Below are 10,260 nucleotides of genomic sequence, written 5' to 3'. Positions count from 1 at the left end.
AAAAGCATCTGGTCAGCAGGGTGTAGTAACTTTCTTGGTCTTGGAAATTCTGCCAAGTCTGAAGGGGCTTTTTTTTTATACTCTAAGGTGAACAGGAAGCCACATCAAAAATGGCCAGGGGTTATGAGGAAGCTGTGTTAAGGGAGCTGAAAGTGAGCCTTGGCCCCGGGGTCACTTTATTTATAAAAGGCTTTATTGCCTTTCAGGGAAAAATTAGATGAACCCATATTGAAGGGTGAAGAGAGAACCCTGGTTCCATCAGAGGATGACTTTCGGGGCTTCACTGATGGCTAGTTTTTTTTTGCCTTTGAACATATCATAAGCTGCCTGAACCCCCACCCCTTTTTCAAATAAAATAAATAGAGTGATAATGACTATAGTAGTTAAAAAGACAGTATTTTTTTAAAAAAAATTGTGGATAACTTCAGAAAAAAAACACAAAGCTCTAGTATTTCTTGTTTGAAAAAGCTGACTGCAATAAATACCTTAAAAGTAACATGACTCAAAAAGGGACTGCGAGTCATACCTTACGAATTCTGATGTTACCTTTGCCAACTTGTGTAAATTTGGATAAATTGAATCATTCATTCTTCAGTCTTCCCACCAACAAAGTGGAGGTTACTCACATACCTCTCAAAGCTGTTTTAAGACATCCTAATGTGATCAAAAATTGTTTGTAGACTATTAAGTGTCAAGCGCATAAGTCCGGAGTTTTCTTCGGCTCTTCTTTGTTCTGGCTGTCTTTGTTTTGGGATTAGAAAGCTATTCTTTGGTTCCTCAATCAGGTGTTTTCTATTCTTTGACGATTAAGACTAGTAAGTAGGAAGACATTCCATTTTAAGCAATCGCATTTCCTTTTAAAATTAGTCGGCTATAGCAATAGAGAGTAGATAATGCTGCTACGTATATTTGTAGTGGAGGGTGAACTGGCCTAAAAGGACCATCTCGAGGTGCATGCACCCAGTGCTTCCCTGGAAATTTCCATGGACAGCAAGGATATGGTGACTCAACACATGGGTCTTTTGGGAATGACAAACTTCAGGCCATGTGGTGACTCAGTACTGAAAAGACTTGTTACTTTGGTATGATGCAATAAATTCTGAGTGATCCCTTGGTCTTCCCCACCCCCTTTGTAGTACCCCATGGAGATGAGGTACTACATGAGTTAAAAAGAGAGATAGCGTCCCACAGTCTCTCTCTTCCTTCAGCCCTCTAGTTGGCATCATGTAAACTCCACGACTGGTCCTTCCCTACCACAGGATCATGGTGTCTCCTCACACGTAGCAGTTAGAGTAGGGGGACTCCACTAGGTGGTCTTTGCCTGGGCCCCATCTGCTTTTTCTGCTTTGTGTTTTCATTCCTGAATAGGAAAATGAGAATTAACTTCAAGGTGAGTGTATCAAGGCTTGGAGGGGCCTTCTGGGAGGTGCAGAAATCCTAGGACCACTGAGTGAATATGACTGACGGCAAGAGGAGTTTCCTCAAGATGACTACTTATAAATGGAGACCAAACCCCTGGTGTGGCATGTCAGAAGATATGGATATTGAGTGAAATAATACAGAGCTGAGATGCTATGTAAAATAGCTAATCAACAGTCCTACAAATTTCTCTACATTCTGATGAAGTTTAAGTCTCCCAGCAGATTGTAACAACAGTTATAAGTTAACTTATTGAATCCTGTTTTAAAGTTGTTCTTTCAACGCATATTGTAGTTCTTTCATGTTTAGCATTTCTTTTCTGTGCAGGAATAAAATATCTATCTCATACCTGATTTATATTGTACGAGTACTTTTTTATTCCCCCTTTTGGGGAGACCTTTTTAGCAGATTTAAGTGGAGCTAGCTTGAAGACACATAATTGTTATGACTATAAAAATTAAACAAAAATTTGTGAGATGTATATAAGTGGGACAGATCCTTTGCGGATCTGTGCCATTTTAGATTATGAATTTGTTCACAGTGTTACTGAATAGCATGCAGAGTCTCCAGTTTCTTCCTAAATAATAGCCAGTGTGCTGTCAATGTACTTCACATATAGAGGAGGTCCCAAAAGTGTTAGTTCAGTTTTAAGCTTTGGTCATTTGATCCTTGAGGACCATTTGATCCTCACAATGATCCTATGAGGTAGATAATGCAAACCTCATTTTACAGACAAGGAAATAAAGGTTCAGAGATTAAGAGAGAGTTCACATGAATCTTTGGGAATTATAACTACCCAAACATCAGCAAAGATGCTGTTCAGTCATTTTTAGTCATGGCCAACTCTTCATGACCCTATTTGGGGTTTCCTTGGCAAGGATACTAGAATGATTTGCCATTTCCTTCTCCAGCTCATTTTACAGATGAGGAAACTGAGGCAAACAGTTAAGTGACTTGCCCAGGGTCATACAACTAGTAAGTGTCTGAGGCCAAATTTGAACTCAGGTCTTCCTGACTCTAGGCCCAGAACCTAGCTGCCTATCTCAAGAAAGATGACAATAATTGATAATTTTGATTACATTAAATTAAAAAGGTTTTGTAGAAAACAAAGCCAAGATTAGAAGGGAAGCAGAAAGCTGGGAAACATTTTTTTATAGCCAGTGTCTCTGATAAAGACCTCATTTCTAAAAGATATAGAGAACAGAGTCAATTTTATAAGCATACAATCATTCCCCAATTGATAAACGATCAAAGGACGTGAACAGGCAGTTTTCAGATGAAGAAATTAAAGCTATCTATAGTAATATGAAAAAATGCTCTAAATCACTATTGCTTATAAAAATGCAAATTAAAACAACTCTGACGTACCACATCACACCTATCAGATTGGCTAACATAACAAAACAGGAAAATGATAAATGTTGGAGAAGATATGGGAAAATTCGAACAATAAGGCATTGTTGGTGGAGTTGTGAACTGATCCAATCATCCTGGAGAGCAATTTGGAACTATGCTTAAAAGGCATATTATTTGAAATAGCAATACCACTACCAGTGCTGTATTCTAAAGAGATCATAAAAATGGAAAAAGACCTATGTGTACAAAAATATTTATAGCAGCTCTTTTGTGGTGGCCAAGAATTAGAAATTGAAGGGATGCCCATCACTTAGAGAATGGCTGAACAAGTTGTGGTATACGAATGTAAAGGAATACTATTGTGCTAGAAGAAATGATGAGCAGTCAGATTTCAGAAAAACCTGGAAAGACTTACATGAACTGAAGCTGGTGAAGTGAGCAGAACCAGGAGAACACTGTACACAGTAACAGCAACATTGTGTGATTGACCGACTTTGTTAGACTTAGCTCTTCTCAACAATGCAATGATCTAAGACAGTTCCAAAGTATTCATGATGGAAAATGCTACCCACCTCCAGAGAAAGAACTATGGAGTCTGAATGCAGATCAAAGCATACTATTTTCTCTCTTTTTGTTTTTTCTTTCCCATGGTTTTTCCCCTTTTGTTCGGATTCTTCTTTCACATGACTTATGTGGAAATATGTTTAATATGGTTGTACATGTATAGCCTATATCAAATTGCATGCTGTCTTGGGGAGAGGGGGAAATTTAGAAAAAAAAAACTTATAAAAGTGAATGTTGAAAACTAAAAATAAATAAATAAACAAATTTTAAAAAGAATAAAATACAAAATAAATAAATGGAGGAAAAAGATGACAATAACATTTATTTACATAGCCCTTTAGGTTTTGCAAAGACCTCTGTATGCTTTATTGCAATACATCCTTATAACACCCTTTTGACATAGACAGTGCAGATGTTATTTTCATTTTACAGATAAGGACACTGATTCTCAGAGATGTTAAGGACTTGCCCAGTCTTGGTGACATGGCTAGTAAGCAGCAGAGCCAGGATTTTTTTTTCTTTTTTAGATGAACATTTATTTAAATTTATTTATTTAACATATTTGGTTTTCAGCATTGATTTTCACAACAGTTTGAATTACAAATTTTCTCCCCATTTCTACCCTCCCCCCCACTCCAAGATGTCATATATTCTGGTTGCCCTGTTCCCCAGTCAGCCCTCCCCTCTATCACCCCCTTCCCTCTCATCCCCTTTTCCCTTCCTTTCTTGTAGGGCAAGATAAATTTCTACGCCCCATTGCCTGTGTATCTTATTTTTTAGTTGCATGCAAAAACTTTTTTTTTTGTTTTTGAACATCTGTTTTTAGAGCCAGGGTTTTAACCTGGATCTTCTGAATGCAAACCCATTGCACTTTCCAGAACACCATGTTGTTCCTTAAAAATTTGTGTCCGATAACTCTAAGAATTCAGAGAAGTTTGGGAAGCCCTAGAGATTGCAATGCACCCCTCCTCACCTTCCCCGGCACTGGTCTTGCTAGAGCCCAACCTCATGGTCATTGTCTGGGAGGCAACTCCTTTGGACAAGGGGCCAACCATCCACACCAACTGCCAACCAACTTCTACTCACCAGGCTAGCGAAGCAAGCCAGCCTAGCTGAGGCAGAAAGGCATCCTATCAAACCAACACCTTGACCATAATCCATCCTTTACATCTTAATAGAGATAGCCCAGAATCTTGAACCTGAGAGCCTTTTGAATAGCAGTGCTTATATCCAATATCAAATGGTTCAACATCAGAAATTGATATTATTTTATCAATAGAAATGACATTAAAGAAGAGGTATTAACATCTACTTAGCCATCCTACCTGAAGAACCATGAGACCTTTCCATCTGACTGGCAGCTGAAACCTTCCATTTGTTTTGTCTCTCTCATTAGAATGGAAGCTCTTTGAGAGCAGGGGTTGTCTTCCTCTTCTATTTGTATTCCCAGCCCTCAGAAATGTGGTTTGTACATAGTAAGAGTTTAATAAATACTTCATCCATTCATTCATTATTCTGAAATAATGAAATATAAAAATGAAGGCTGTTCACTTGATTGAGATAATGTGAAAGCTATTACTAAAGCTTCACAGGAATTCTGAGCATGCTTCACATTCAAAGGTCTGTGTCAGTTTTTTTTCCCCTTGGGTGGGCTAACAGAGGGATGGAGAATAGTTGGGGGAGCAGTCCTTAACAGAAAGAGGGACAAAAGAAAACACGTCTGGCAGAGTGATTCCCCACCTTTATGATTTTTGTTGTTGTTCAGTCCTGCTTAAGTCCTGTCTGAGTCTTTGTGACCCCATTTGGGGTTTTCTTGGCAGAGATACTAGAGTGGTTTGCCATTTCCTTCTCCAGCTCATTTTATAGATGAAGAACTGAGGCAAACAGGGTTAAGTGACTTGGCCAGGGTCACACAGCTAGTAAGTGTCTGACTCCAAATTTGAACTCACGAAGTTGAGTCTTCTTGACTCCAGGAACCAAACTCTATCCATTGTGCCACCTAGCTGCCTTTGCTATGCTATATGAGTACCACACTCATTGTATAGCTCAACAATCAGTTACAGCGCAATGGGAATCATGCTGGATTTTGAATCAGAGCACACCTGTGAAGATTCGGGTTTTGATACTTGTCATCCATGTGATCTTAAGCAAGTAACATCATCTCTCTCAGCCTCAGTTTCTCATTTGAAAAGTGAGGAAACTGAGCTAGATGAGCTGAAAGGTCTCTTCCAGTTGATTCTGTATGATTCTTTAGTCACCCATCACTTGCCTGATCAGCAAGTGTATGTTCATACAATATGTCCCTCTCACAAGGTATTTTAGTCAACTAAAGCATTTTTTTATTTATACAGAAAGAAATCTGAGCACTGTGTCCACAGCAGGACTGATTTTTCCCCCCAGCTATCAATCCATAGCCACACTCCTACAAGGAGAACTTTGGTGATTCACAGCACTTTAATCAGAGAGGCATTCAGTTCTGTTAATGAATGCTAACGTCTCGTGGTTATTATGACTGTGGTTAGAGGAATAAGGACAGAAATGTCTAAAGCTTAATATAGATAATAACTTCTAATTAAAGCTAGAATATATAAAGACACACTCCCAGTTCACTGTAAGAATCTGTCTTCAGGCAATAGGCTCATTTGTTGTTTATTTTCTTTCTGGTTTTGTTTCATTGCATTTTAAGCACTTGTCAGATTGTGATAGTCCAAATGACAATTTAAATAAATGGCAATTAGAGGAACTTAGAACCCAATATCATTATAGATCTCTAGATATCTTAGATAACATTTTTTTAAGTGTCATCTCAAGCAGGATTTTCTCCTTAATCTTCTTCTGGTTATGATTTAAATGTACATGACCCTGCTTTCAGCAGTTTTTATTCTACCCCGCAAAAATACCATAATGACTATGTTTTGTACTTTTCTGTATCCCCTTCAGTGCCTTACTTATAGCAGGCATACAGTAAATATTCATTAAATTAATGAATGTTAGTAATATTCTTTTCCTCCATTGCCTCATTGCTACATGGGATAGCCCTGCACCATAAAGCCCTCCTCTCCTGATTGGTGACTCTCTTTCCCAATTTTAGAATTTTTAAAAAAATTTTAGAATAAAATATTTTTATTTTAAATTTAGAAAATGTTTAGAAATTTTAGAAATTTAGATTTCTAGAATTTTAGAAAAATGCTTCACCTCCCTCATGCCTGAAATCACTATCCAAAATCATCTTCTTCTCTGTAGACAGCATTACCTCTTCTCCCACCCTTTCTCACTCTTTCTTTTTCTGTGTTGTCTCTCCTTCATTAGAATGTATAAGCATGGAGACTATCTTGCTTTCTTGTATTTTCATCCTAACCATTCCTGGCACATAGTAAATACCTAATAAATGCTTGCCCTACCTACCCACCTACCTATCTACCTACTATCTATCCATCCATCTATCCATCTGTCTGTGAATTATTTAAGTTTTAACCAAGTTTGTCAGCAGAAATATACTCAAACTCATTGCACCTGAATTATATTTGAATTGTTTGACAAAATAACTTATCTCAGAATAATTGCCCAATAACCTCATCCTATGTGTTTCCATAAGATATACTCATACCATGGGTCCCATCACCATATTTTGACAAATCCTATTTCTGAGATCCAGAACCCTAGATGAAGCTGCCGTATCTTAAGGTCCCAAATCTGACCCTAATCATTAACACTGACATTTTGCTAGAAAGGAGAAACATTTTGTAGGATTCTTAGTAAGGAAAAAAACAACCAATAACTATACACACACATATACGTACACACATATATGTACATATTATGTATAAAATTGTATACATACACATCTTATCCTTTAAGCAGTTTGAGAGCTGACAAATCTAACTTAGGACAATATACAGTATATATGCATATACATGTCAAAAGCATCACTTTCATCCATATTTTACATTTCACTTAAACTAAACTTTGAGCATGAAATTTTGTATGCTTTGTACTAAAAATAAAGATATTGACAAGAACCTGGCATAGTGGAGGGTGCACTAGTTTCAGAGTTGGAAGACCTGGGTTCAAATTCCGGCTCTACATTTCCTAACAGTAGCAGGAAGATGAGTCTGCTATCTCTCTGAACTTCAGTTCCTCCCCATACATATTTTTCATTGCACAATTGTGAGGAAAAACATTTTGCATACTTTAAAGAGCTAGGTAATTACGAGCTATTATTATTCTGTCTCAGGACTGTTTCAGAGCTATGGCCAGTCAATGGGGATGATATTTGTTTTTATAACACATAATCTTGCATTTAGAACATTTAGCCATAGACTGATTTTTAAGAACTTCTTTTTGCCATGGGATATATCAGATACTAAGTTTAATGTCCTTCTTTACGGGGCATCCAAGAATATAGTTTCCTGCTATCCAATTCTGAGGGTACACAGTAGATACTTACAAATCAATATTCCTAATAAAAGGAGAGCGTGGAATGTCTTCCTTGTTTATTTAGATTATGTTTCCGCTGAAAAAGGAGGGCATTTTCGTCCATACTGCACCTACCACAGTGGAGTTGCTCAACGTTCAAATAGTGCTTTTGTTGTGGTTCGGGGCAGTAAGCATACTTATAGAGAGTACTATGAGGAAGTTATCCAACTAATAAATGATATCATCTTTTGTCAAGGAGCTCAAAATAAAATTAGTGAGTCAGAATATACATACGTGTGAAATAACTGGAACTTTAAAAAGTAAACCTAAAGGCAAGGAATGGAGTGAATTTATTTTTTAAAGTACTAATCTAGAGGCAATACGGTCTAGTGGACAGAAGTGTCACGTCCAACCCAAGACTTGGTTCAAGCCCTACCACTCATACATACTTGCTGTGGCTGTAGGTACCTGGTGCTTTAAGTGATTCTCTAAGACTGCACATTACAGATATTTGTCATTAGTGAGAGATTTCACAGGAGTTCCCACAATCAATAAAATCACAGGTTCCCCCAAAAGGATGATTCTATGTCTCCTCCTGCCTTCTGGAATCTCCCATATTCTTGTTCATTTGCCCTGTCAACCTCATGGCTTTTAATCTCCATAAAACAGCCCATTTACAGGGTGAGCGTGAAATGTTTTTGTCAGAGATGAAAAATCTTCGGGGGTATCACACTCCTCTTGGCTTAATGCACCACTAGGAATCCTAGAATAATCGTGCTAGTGGAAAGTTTGGTAGAACTTCTCACAAAGCATAATTACCAGGATGTAATCAAAGGCAGCTTTATTAATAAACAGGCAAATCCTATTTGCCTCAGTTTCCTCATTTGTAAAATAAGGCTGGAGAAGGAAATGGCAACCACTCCAGGATCTTTCCCAAGAAAACCCCCAAATGGGGCGATGAAGATTCAGACATGCCTGAAAGGACTGAACACAGCAACGATATCTAAGTGAGACGGTCAATGGGCCTGTTTTGCTTAACTCAGTACTTCTTTGTTACAAAAGAAGGTTGTTGGGAGGAATGGGGAAGCAACTATGGCATTTTTAAAAGCATCAATGAGGCATTTATTTCTAAAACTGTGATGGAGAAACCCCTCCTCTCTTCCTACGGAGCCCAAGTGATCATTAGAAATGGTGATCTCATTTGATCCAGAAAACCCCACAAATCATGCAAATCAAGAGGTCCAAATTTTCAAATTGAGTCCACTGCATGAAAACCAGTCAACATGAGAAAATCTAAGTTATATAAAAGCCAAACAGATCAATAAAAATCTACTGTTAAGAAACTATTCCAACCAGAAAAGACATGCATATCCAAAAAAAAAAAAAGTACCAAGCACTTGAGATATAGAGGTCCTGCTAAAGAAAAAGCATGTTCCTTTCAGTCCACATAAAGGCAGAGGTAGTAGGTATGCGCAGGCTAAGCCGAGAGATTATATACAAAGGACTATTCTCCCTAAAGAGTGCTGAAATAATGCAGAAAGGTTTGGATGGAGATTCTCTCATCGTGCATATACAAGTCGGCAAAACTCCCAACATGCACAGGCATGGTTGTAATCTTCACGGCCTAATCAACCCATATATGAGTTCTACTCACCATATTAAGAAGATATTGAAGGAAGGAAGAAGGGAAGCAAATGAGCATTTATTAAGTGCCTACTATGTGCCAGGACATATTAAACACTTTACAATCACTACTCATTTAATCCTCACAACAACCCTGAGCGGTAGGTGCTACTAGCATCCCTATTTTACAGTTGAGGAAACTGAGGAAATTGAGATTAAGTGCTTTGCCTAGAGTCACAGCTATTAAGCATCTAAGGGTGGATTTGAAAATAGGCCTCCTGACTCCAGGCTAAATGCCATCCACTGCGCCACCTAGCTGCCTCAGTGAAAAGGAACGAGTTGTTTCTAAAGCAGAAGAGATGACTTGAAAGAAAAAGACATCCCAAAAAATACTAAAGAAACAAACCTGATGGGATGAGAGTAAACATGAAAATAAAAAGTGAAATTAAAAAATTTAAAACAAAAAAATTACAAAAATATTGGAATATTCTAGTCCAAAATCCTACAATCAGTATAGTATTCCCACTACAATGAATAACTCCTTGGGGAAGGTTTGTTTGATACTGGGACTCCTTTTCTCCCATGTAGTGACCCTCTTTCAGCATGCTCCTCTTTTGCAGATGTTTCATCCCTAGGTTCTCTGGCTTAGTTTATCTTCTTAGGAAAGCTTCTTGGTGCACATAAATTTCTCTCATAATATGGGAATCCGAATGACCAACTCCTGGTCCAGAAGTATAAAGGTTACTTTACAGTGACCCAGCTCTCCACAGACCATATGTGGAATTTGCAGACTAGATGAATTTACAGTCTGGATCATTTTCAGTCCTGATACTGCAGGTGAATTCAGCATATAATCAAGCATATTATAGTAATTCAATAAGA

This window comes from Trichosurus vulpecula, chromosome 1 (genome assembly GCF_011100635.1).
Source record: "Trichosurus vulpecula isolate mTriVul1 chromosome 1, mTriVul1.pri, whole genome shotgun sequence".
Classification (NCBI taxonomy): domain Eukaryota; kingdom Metazoa; phylum Chordata; class Mammalia; order Diprotodontia; family Phalangeridae; genus Trichosurus; species Trichosurus vulpecula.
This window is presented reverse-complemented; position numbering follows the sequence as displayed.